General features: G+C 46.7%; 1 protein-coding gene across 2 annotated transcripts in view; it reads right to left on the reverse strand.

Moving 5' to 3' along the window:
• The window catches only part of LOC140576667 (pleckstrin homology domain-containing family G member 1), a 35,650-nt gene extending 32,038 nt beyond the window's left edge, over nt 1-3,612 (reverse strand). Inside the window, exon 1 of one of the 2 annotated variants that reach the window (XM_072696194.1) lies at nt 3,490-3,612. The gene's annotated coding sequence lies outside the window, so the exon portion shown is untranslated. Of the gene's footprint in view, nt 1-1,737; nt 1,855-3,489 lie in introns of those variants that run through there. The other variant, XM_072696193.1, reaches the window with a different exon arrangement.
• Between the last annotated feature and the right edge of the window lie 7,290 nt (nt 3,613-10,902).

A 10,902-nucleotide genomic window follows, 5' to 3' on the forward strand; every position in this document is an offset into this window, starting at 1 on the left:
CACTCTATCCCTCTGATCAATAGCTGAACGCGTCACATAAAGACCCCCTACTGCAGTTCCCACGTGAGCGGTGTGCTCCCCCAACACACACACACACACACACACACACACACACTCCTGCTCTGAGGGCATCATTTCCGCTAGTAGAACGTTAGGTAAACGTTATGATTTATGGTTTTTATAACGATACATTTTTATTATTTTATTTATTTGTAACATTTTATAACACATTAATTAAATAACGATCAGTGCGATTATGGATCAGTTTTATCAGCATTTTTATTGATTTATTTATTATAAGTCAAACACTTCTATGATGTTCCCTTGTGTCTAACTGAGAACGTTGAGCGAGAATCGTTCAGAATGAGGTTTAGGGTCTTCCTGGACCACCATTTCTGTAAACTTTACAGGCTAACCTTCCAGAACCGTCTAAAACCATTACAGGCCGCTGACCAATCACGACCACAATTAAACGCAACATCCACCCTGCTGGTCAAGAGCTAAACTGGTTAACCAGCCATCTTAACAGCCCGTCTTACTGACCCCCTCTCCCACCCCCCAGGAAGCGCCTGAGTATCAGGAGTAGATCTGGTTCAGGCCGAACCTCGTAAAAGCGCGAGTGTATAAACTCACCCCTTTAACCCAGATCTTAATCCCATCACTCAGACCCTTCAGCTGAACATCAGTGCACATGCAGCCTTCTCCCCAAGACACATTCCACAATCCAGCCCCTCCCAGTACAAACCACAACCCCTCCCAGTACAACCCCAACACCAGTAACTGCTGCGCTACGAGCGGATTTGCATATTCTGTCCCACACAGTGATCAGATTTCAGTCTGACGACGCGGAGACGCATCTGATTACCCAGTCCGAGTGTAAACAGGGGTTCAAACCAGGAGCGGCCAAACTTCAGCTTTAACAGCTGCTGATATCGTTTACCACCATAATAGTAGAACCTGGTCCCTAACAGGTCCCTTCAGCGGATCTGCACACACACACACACACACACACACGCTCTAAGAGTGGTCAGTGTAACAATACCAAACGGTAGAGGCTATTCATACTCACTGACCCAAATTAAACCCACCTAAGGACCACAGCATGCTGACCATTGCGCGCGCACACACACACACACACACACACACACACACACACACACACACACACACACACAGCCTGGAACCTCAAGAAACCCAAGACATTGCTGCACACACACAGGGCTTTTTTCAGGAGGTGGGGGCAACCAACTGTTCTCATGGCAACCCTTTGGGTGGGGGTGCAGGAAAAAGGACTGAGGCACAAAAGCTCAACATTAGACACACACAGAGAGAGAGAGAGAGAGAGAGAGAGAGAGAGAGAGAGAGAGAGAGAGAGAGAGAGAGAGAGAGAGAGAGACACACACACACACACACACACACACACACTTGTAGATCTCATTTGACTATGAGTAAGACACACACACACACACACACACACACACACACAGTAAACACTAATTTCTATTCTCTTGTCTCTAGCTCTGCAGTAACATCTGCTGAGATTAGCATCTACTCTGTATGTTTGTCATAGGCCCTGTGTGTGTGTGTGTGTGTGTGTGTGTGTGTGTGTGTGTGTGTGTGTGTGTCACTTACTGCTAGTTTAATGGGATCGACACAACTAACTAAACAGTTTTAAACACTAAAAACATTTGGAGAAAGGTTTTTGATATCACACACACACACACAACACACACACACGGTTCTGAGGTTTTCTTGGTTCTTCTTGCTCCACAGCTTGTTTAACCCCTTTACACTCCAGGGCTCATCACATAGTCAGGTGTGTTACTCAGTAGCTGCAGGGGTCTTCTGTACGGGCTGCTGGGGCTGTTCTCTGGGAGGAGACGTTCGTAACACTGGAGGTCCGCCGGCGGTCCGCTGGCTTTTTCAGGGGTTAAGGTCTATCCACAAATGTTCAGAACCCGTTCACCACCTCGGTAACAGTATCAGGACCCAAGACTCCTTTACACCAGACACTAATCCCATCACTCAAACCACTTCAGGAGGGGGTCCAAACACAGCGTAAACACCGCCGCCTCTCCAAAACTCACTCTACAGCCGAAACCCTCCCAGTACAACCCAAACCCCTCCCAGTACAACCCCAAACCCCTCCCAGTACAACCCAAACCCCAGTAATAACTCAAGCACAATGAGAGAATCTGCACATCCCTCCTACACACACCCATCAGATCTCAGCCTGGTGTGAACAGGGTTTAAGAAGCTCCGGTCCGGAGACTGTGAGCATCATTCCAGAGGAAGCTTCAGCTTCCCCTTCCCATCGGTAGAGACCTTATGGCCTTCTCCTGCTTAGAGGAGCTCTTGTTAAAGGAGTGACAGAAGAAGGTCTGAGGAGTCAGAGTTTATAAAGGTGAGGGAGGCGGGGGGGGGGGGGGGCTGTTCAATGCAATGATGGAGAGACACTGAGGGGGGTCTGTGAGGCTGAGTGGGAGGAGCTCGGAGCGCTGCCATCTCCCTAAATTAAGCTGCGGCATACCTGCACTTGCTGACCTCCTTCAGACCTGATATGCTAATTTAGTTGGTCAATTAAGTTGGTCTGCTGTACAAACATGTACAGACGTCCATAAATAAAATACATATAGGCCATTCATCATCATCATCATCATCATTATTATTAGGTATAATACTGTTGGTTAAACTGTAGAATTCTACTGATGACAAACAACAAACACAAGCAGAAAGAGAGAGAGATGCAGTGGACCATCTGGGTCATTGCAAGATGCCCTGTATCCTGTGCATGTGTGTGTGTGTGTGTGTGTGTGTGTGTGTGTGTGTGTGTGTGTGTCAGTCAGTAGGAAGTTATGTTTGGGTTTAGATCGTTTTACAGTGCGAGGGTCAGCAGGAAGCGCAAACAGCCTTTCACATACAACACACACACACACACACACACACACACACACAAACACACACCTAACATTATTTTAGAAAAACAGCATTAGCCACACACTAAATTAAACCTCTGAGTGCACTGATACTACACCAGCACACATCTATGTAATTACTATAGAATAAATAGAAGAATTTTAAAATGATCTATAATATTAAATAAAATAGTTTCTTGGTTCTTCTTCTGTAAATACGATCATTCATAGATTTTTCCTTCAGCAGCTCCTTTAAAACCAACTGTTCTCAACCAACTGAACCAAAAACAGAATCAGTCTGAATCATTCACTAAAGATTCACTCTCCGACTGATTCACTTAGAGGTTTACTTCCAATTCTCCAGAATCTGATCACACACACACACACACACACACACACACGGCCATAAGTGATACAGTCTGAGTTCCTTGTCCATGTAATGAAGACATACACTCATACTTCACCCTCATCCAGGCCGCGAGAAACACAGATATTATTATGATGATGATGATGATGATGATGATTAGTAATAATAATAATAATCATAATAATAATCATGATAATACTCACTCACCTTTACAGTGTCCCGTCCACTGAACTGACCACCGCTCCGGACAGTAAAATCCCTGTACAGTTAAATTCCATACTCTGACGTTTCTCTCTCTCTCTCTTACACACACTCTACTCGCCCGCTTACACTCTCAGCTGGGCTCAGACTGAGACGTCCACACCTCAATGACATCAGAGAGGGAGCTAACGAGCGAGAGAGCGAGAGAGTGAGCGAGAGTGAGAGAGAGCGAAAGAGCGAGCGAGCAAGAGAGTGAGAGAGAGTGAGAGAGAGCGAGCAAGAGAGTGAGAGAGAGAGCGCGAGAGAAAGCTGCGAACACTGAAACTACATAGGCAGGCAGATAGACAGTCAGGGGGGTGGGTCACCAAAGCTTTCTCCTTAAACGTCTAAAGTGGGTCACTTTAAAGAGGTTACACACACACACACACACACACACACACACACACACACACACACACACACACACACACACACACACACAGTAAAGAGCTGAGCTTTCTGGATCTTAGATCTAACAGAAATCAGACACTTTGTTTTTCTCTTTAAGACACACACACACACGTGTGCAAAAGGAAAGTCCCCTCTGTGAGGTCCAGCACTAATTCCTGGTCAACACTTCCTGAGATTGAAGTCCAGAAGGGCAGACGGGGCTTTTTACAACACACACACACACACACACACACACACACCATTTCATTCTTATCATGCAACAATATGGATACAATGCAGTTTGGACATTGTCCCTGAATGACTGTGCGCGCACACACACACACACACACACACACACACACACACACACACACACACACACACACCTATACTTTGAGAGAGAGAGAGATTGATTTAGGTCACACACCTTAGTGAGCTCTGACCCCCCCCACCACACACACACACACACACACAGGTGGTCTCCAACCCTTCTCCTATAGGGCTGCTGTACCATCCTGCAGGTTTAACTCCACCCCTAATCTAACTAACCCCAATCAGCCAATCAGGGACTTCGGAAGGCAGTAATCAGGTGGGATGGATTAGGGTCTGATCCAAAGTCTGCAAGACTACCACTACCAAGCACACACACACACACACACACACACACACACACACACACACACCCCTTTGTCAGTGATGACGTAGCATACCACATAAAACACCCAAATACTACCAACACTAGCTGGTTTAACACCGGCTGGGATTTTTTGATTGATTGGATCCTGAGCTTCTTACTTGGGCACTACGAGGACTCACAGGGAGTCACAGTACAGAACCGAGGGTGGGTCAAGAGTACGGAAGGTCAGTAAAGGGCCTCCTGATCCGGCGTGATTCATGAAATATCACCCAGTGACTCAGCGATTACCCATCGGGACCTGAAGCCCAGGGGCCGGTCAGTAACCGGGGTGGGCGCGCGTACAGCAGGTCACATGATGGCAGGCGCTGCACGTTCGCCATAGCAACAGGAAACTGCATGCTTCCTGCTCCGGATGTTTGGAGATAATTGACCAAACAGGACATGACATCATGTGCCGGAGCAGGGTGCGAGTTTTAGTAATCGGGTGTGAGCGAGGGTGCATGACATCACAACACACACACACACACACACACACACACACACACACACACACACACACACACACACACACAACCACTCCCAAAGGTGCTGAAGCTCCAACTCAGCCATGGCAAAAGTCTGAAGCCACCTGACTGCATGAAGGCCCTTCAAACATAAGCTCAATAGCAGCCAATTAAAACGGCCATTCCTGAATTGAACTCCGGCATATTGATGATGATGATGATGATGATGATGATTGGATGGGGTAATGGGGAGTAGCCCAGCCTGTGTGAGAAGGTTTGCAGAGATTCAATGGAGTGAGACTGCTAGGAGCTTTAGTGGTAAGCTGCAGAATTCTGACATGCATGCAGGGTCTTACAGGGGTCCAGTAGAGAGGCTGGAGAATGGGTAGAACACAGTGATGTGAGGACATGAGCTGCAGAGCTCTGGACCATCTGAAGTGTGTGAATGGAAGAAGAGCAGATGCCAGCAAGTGTACCAATGAACTCCAACCAGTCAAAAACAGAAGCAAAGTTAAAAAGTGAAAGTTAAAGCATCCAGACATACAGGCACTTCTCATAAACCGAGAGCTCGCTCCCGTTTCTGACCTCAGAATGGCAGAACCATCACTCCTCAGTCTATACCGGTGTTTAATCCGATTGGCTGAGCCACAATTCCTGTATTAATACTCCGGCAAGAAAGCCAAACTGAAACGGTGATGTTCAAAACAAGCCCTTAAAAGCAGTTAAAAAGCAGGGCTGTTCTGATCCGATCCAGCGGAACATGATCAGGACCGATCCAGACATAATTTAATGCATCAACTTGCTTTAAATCCAATCCGTCCAATCTTCTCCTTGACAACAAGGATTCAAATTCAGACCTTTAGTCAGTTTTCACTGCTGGATTTTGGGCTGAATGGCAGGTTTTTGGACTCTAAATCTGCAGTTGTCCAGTTGTACTGGATTAGAATTCCATGATGAACGAACTAATAGAAACTCTCCAAAATGACTCTAAATAAAACATTTTACCTTGACTTCCAATGAAAGGTAAGAAGGTCCTTTTCCTCCTCCTGTGAAGCTGCTGATGTGGAGATATGAGGTTTCTGCCTGAGTGCACAAGTTATTCTTCACACACACACACACACTATATGCTGTATAATAAACATGGAGGCCGATATGAAGACATGTATGTTTATGGGCTGTTATGTGGTCAAATTCACACTGGCCACAAATAACAAGCAAGGCCACATTAGACAGAGAGATGCGCGTGCGCGCGCACACACACACACACACACACACACACACACACACACACACACACACTTATATATTAGAGACTCCTGCTACAGCGAGTATAAATACACAGTGGTCGTTTACACACACAGTTATAAATACACAGCGGTCAGGGCAGTTTTAGGATCCCATGTGTTTAGTATTAAAGCTGAAACCACAGTCTCTGTCACACAACTCACCATTTGTGTGTGTGTGTGTGTCCTGCTGGGACTGGTGATCCTGGGTCATGCTTGTTGTCAAACAGCCCTGTGTGTGTGTGTGTGTGTGTGTGTGTGCGCAGGGGGGAGGAGTTTAATAAGAATGAAATTTTGTTTGAAGCCCTGCCCGTGCACACAGGGACATCAATAACGCTTCACTAACAGTGTGTCTAACGTACAGTATGCCTGCATATGTGTGTGTGTGTGTGTGTGTGTAAGCAGTAGCAGATTTCCATGCTGAGACTAGCGCTGCAGGCTTTGGCTCCACTCAGTCTTCAGAAAGCAACACCACACGCCCCACAAGCAGCAAAGCCCCCAACAAAACAGCCCTCCAGCCACAACCGTCAGCGCAGCCCTGCAGCCACCATCGCAGCCCTGCTCCCACCATCAAAAGCATGATTCTGCAGCCGGCAGTGCAGCCCCGCAGCCGGCAGTGCAGCCCCGCAGCCGGCAGTGCAACTGTGCTCTCACCATCAGAAACACGGTTCTGCAGTCAGCAGTAACCAGGACTACTGAGAGAGCATATTGATTATGATCAACATTCATATTTGTGGAATGTCATTTAATAAGCACATAAGAGCACGCAGCCACAAGCCTCTCCCTGCATCAAAGCTAAATCTCCCTTTTATACACCAGAGAGAACGAGAGAGACTCCTATAGGCAACGCTTTCTCTCGCTCGTTGTTGGCTGGACGACCAAAACCATTAAACAAGAGAGCACATGTTTGCCTAATGAAGGGTTATCTAGGTTTAGTCTCTCTCTCTCTCTCTCTCTCTCTCTCTCTCTCTCTCTCTCTCTCTCACATAATGGAGCCCAGATGTGTGTAAGACAGCAAGTATGAATATGTTAGGCTGTGAAGAATGTCCTGACACAGCAAACAGAGCGATTACACCCTGAACAGACAGCAGAATACCCACACACTGCCTCTGCACATCCATCACCTCCTATCCTCAGCCTGTCCACCCACACACACACACACACACACACACACACACACACACACACACACACACACACAGTGAGGAGTTAAGAAATGTATTCCAATATGGTAATACATCTACTTAGGAGTAAATACTGTTTTTACACAGAAATCAATTTAATTCTATTTAATATGAACCATAAATAAGTTCAAACTGAAAGCCTGCTGCAGCCAGAAGACGGAGGTGTGTATTTCCCGGAGAGCCCAGCTTCCACACGCTACACCTAGAATCAGAAGCAGAATCAGAATAATCAAACATTTACCAATAAAACAAAAGCAAAAAATAAAAGCAGTAAAATACAGAAGAGGGAAAGTCTCTGAGAGAGCAGCTCGTCCAGCGTGGAGATCAGACTTCCTGCAGTTCACCCTGACTAACGTCCAACTCTCAGATCTCCAGATCAGATCAAAATACAGAACATGACAGTAGACTCAGACTCACACCTCAAACACTAGAGATCCAGTGAGTCGTACCCAATCATACCCCAGATTTGACTCAGACTGGGAGGAGTCTTAGCTGAATCTCTAGTCTTTGGGTCTTATGAGTCCCAGAGACTTGGACTGATGTTCCAGAGAATCATGTGTTCAGAGACTCTCACCCCAAAAAGAAGAGAGATATGACTCTGACTCCAAAGACTAGAGATTTGTCTCCAGCTCGCAATCCAGAGACGCACCCCACAGACAAGAGCTTTGACTTAGACTCACACCCCAAAGACTAGAGATCCAACTCAGACTCTCACTCCAGATTTGACTCAGACTCCTTCACCAGAGACTCAGACTCTCATCCCCTAAAGACTAGCAATTCAACTTGGACTCACACCAGATTTGACTCATTTCAGAGACTCACCCCCCAAAAAATGAGAGATTTAAATCAGACTCCCAGCTCAATGGCAAAAGTCGAGGGTCCTGAAGAATTGGGATCGGCTCTGATGTTGCTTTGGCCTGAAAACAGCATCAGTGCTATCGCGGGACCCTGCTGGGCAATAAGAGCAGAGTCTGAAGGGGCTGGAACTGAAGAGGAGGAGGAGGATGATTAGGTTGGATGTGGTTCAGAAGCCTCGCTGTTTTAATAGCCTTTCCTAAATCGTCCCCTGTGCAGTTTTTGGTCCCGACACAAAAGAAAGTCGGGATTATGAGGCTTAATGTGTTCAGAGGGTAAATATTTAGCTTCGCGCTGTTCCGATTCAGCCCTGAGAGAAGCTCTACCAGTGACTGACAGCAGAAATAAGAACCCGTCCAGCAGGACAGGGCTAAGGGCCCTCTGCCTATAGTAACACACACACACACACACAAACACACACACACACAGTGGACACACACAGTGTGCGTCCACAGCAGTGTCTATACGTGTGTACATGTATGTGGACACAGATGGCTGGTGAGTCATTTGTGCTCCGGCTATGAAGCACAGCCGTGTGATATTGGCTGGCTACTTTCAGAGAGCTCTGTGGAACTGACCTCCAGGCGTTCAGGGCTTGAGGAGAAACGATTGTACAACCTTTTCAGACATGAAGGCAAGTCTGAGCCTAAACCGCACCGAGCTCTACGTCTTAGCAGCTAAACGGTTGGCTAACTTCAACAACCCAAGACTTGTGTTTGCCAACATTAGCTAATACTGCTATCTGTACAGGCACGCCAGAGAGAGAGAGGGAGAGAAATAAAGTTCAATTATATGACAAAAGTATTGGGACACCTGCTCATTCACTGTTTCTTCTGAAATCGAGGGTATTAAAGAGTTTCATGCTAAACTAACCAGCAGCTACTGACACCAAACGGGTCTCAGCTAACTGACACACACACACACACACACACACACACACACACACACACACACACACACACCTCCCTGGACCTCTCTGACAGTCAGGGATAGGCTCCTGGTGTCAGGTTTAGCTTTTAGGCTAAAGTGTGTCGCTAATATAGGCCACCCGAGCCTTCAGCGACAACATCACCCAGCCTAAACAGCCCTGATCCTCCCTCGCTTTCTCCAGCGATCCCCACGGAGCCGTCACAGAACGGGCGATCTAGGGCAGCGAGAGAGAGAGAGAGACTGTTCTAGATGATTCACGGTGTTCTTTCTTTAAATAAAATGATCTTAAGGTACAATAGGCTCTGTGTATGGAGATCCAGCAGAACACACACACACACACACACACACACACACACACACACACACACACACACACACCTGGGTCACATGGACTTGCACAACAGTAGCAATGATCTGAATTGGTGTGGCCTACTGATGGTGACCCACCTGAGGAACCAGCCAAAGGCAGAGGGACAGACCGAGAGAGAGAGAGAGAGAGAGAGAGAGAAATGCTTTTTCAAAAAGATCTATTACATTATTAATTTTGTGTATCAATTGAACTGCCCTGGTGTGTGCATGCGCGCGCGCACACACACACACACACACACACACACACACACACACAGGGTTATTTATACTCTGTTTCCTTTTATTTATCCAGTTCATTGTTCAGCCAACATCTGCTGCAGGCCAGCAAAACAATGGACAGGCCACACACACACACACACACACACACGCTGGCGCTGAACTAAAGGCATTACGTGCCAGTGCTTCACAGCAGTGTGCAGACCGCTACACTAACTTTCCTCTGCTATTGTTCACAACATTGATCTATCACACACACACACACACACACACACACGTCTACAGCTGTGATGGAAAGGCATTTAGACTGAAGTAAACATGGTGGACATGTTATGGAAGAAAGAGATGGAAACATTTACTGCCTAAAAGACAGATGGATGCAAACACACACACGCACACACACACACACACACACCTCAGCGTATCTCTCAGCTTGTCCAGAAATGCATGTGTTCAGCAGACCATAAGGGGGCGCTCAAAGCGTGATTCATATTTACAGCAGTGGAGTATCATTTCTACCTTTTTGCGTGTGTATTGATTCCGATGTTGAATATCTGGCAACCTTTCTTTTCATCTCTTATATATCTCATATTTCAAGTCTTTTTAATGGATTAGTTTCATTTTTAATTAATTAAAACCACCTTAAAATCTCTCTTCTTGATGGTCAGCTTTTTTAATCATAGCTGCATATTAAACTCCCCCAATTTGGCGAGAAATCTGTTCAACCCCATGTGGGAACGAACAATGAGTGAAACACATGCATGACCGACAAAGCAGGGTTTCTGGCTGCCATAGCAACCCTGCAGCGTAAACCCCTTTCCAACTGTTCCAGCCTGGCTGCAGGTTTCAGACTGGCCTAGCAGCTTCACTGCCATTGGGGTTGGGGGTGAAGGACCCAGTGCCGCCGCCGCCCCAGAGTCTCAAAATGTCCAACTGAACTGTAAACAAGATCATTATCATGGCAGCGCGAGTCTTGCTCACTCTCTTACACACACACACACACACACACACAC

This window comes from Salminus brasiliensis, chromosome 14 (genome assembly GCF_030463535.1).
Source record: "Salminus brasiliensis chromosome 14, fSalBra1.hap2, whole genome shotgun sequence".
In the NCBI taxonomy this organism is placed as follows: domain Eukaryota; kingdom Metazoa; phylum Chordata; class Actinopteri; order Characiformes; family Bryconidae; genus Salminus; species Salminus brasiliensis.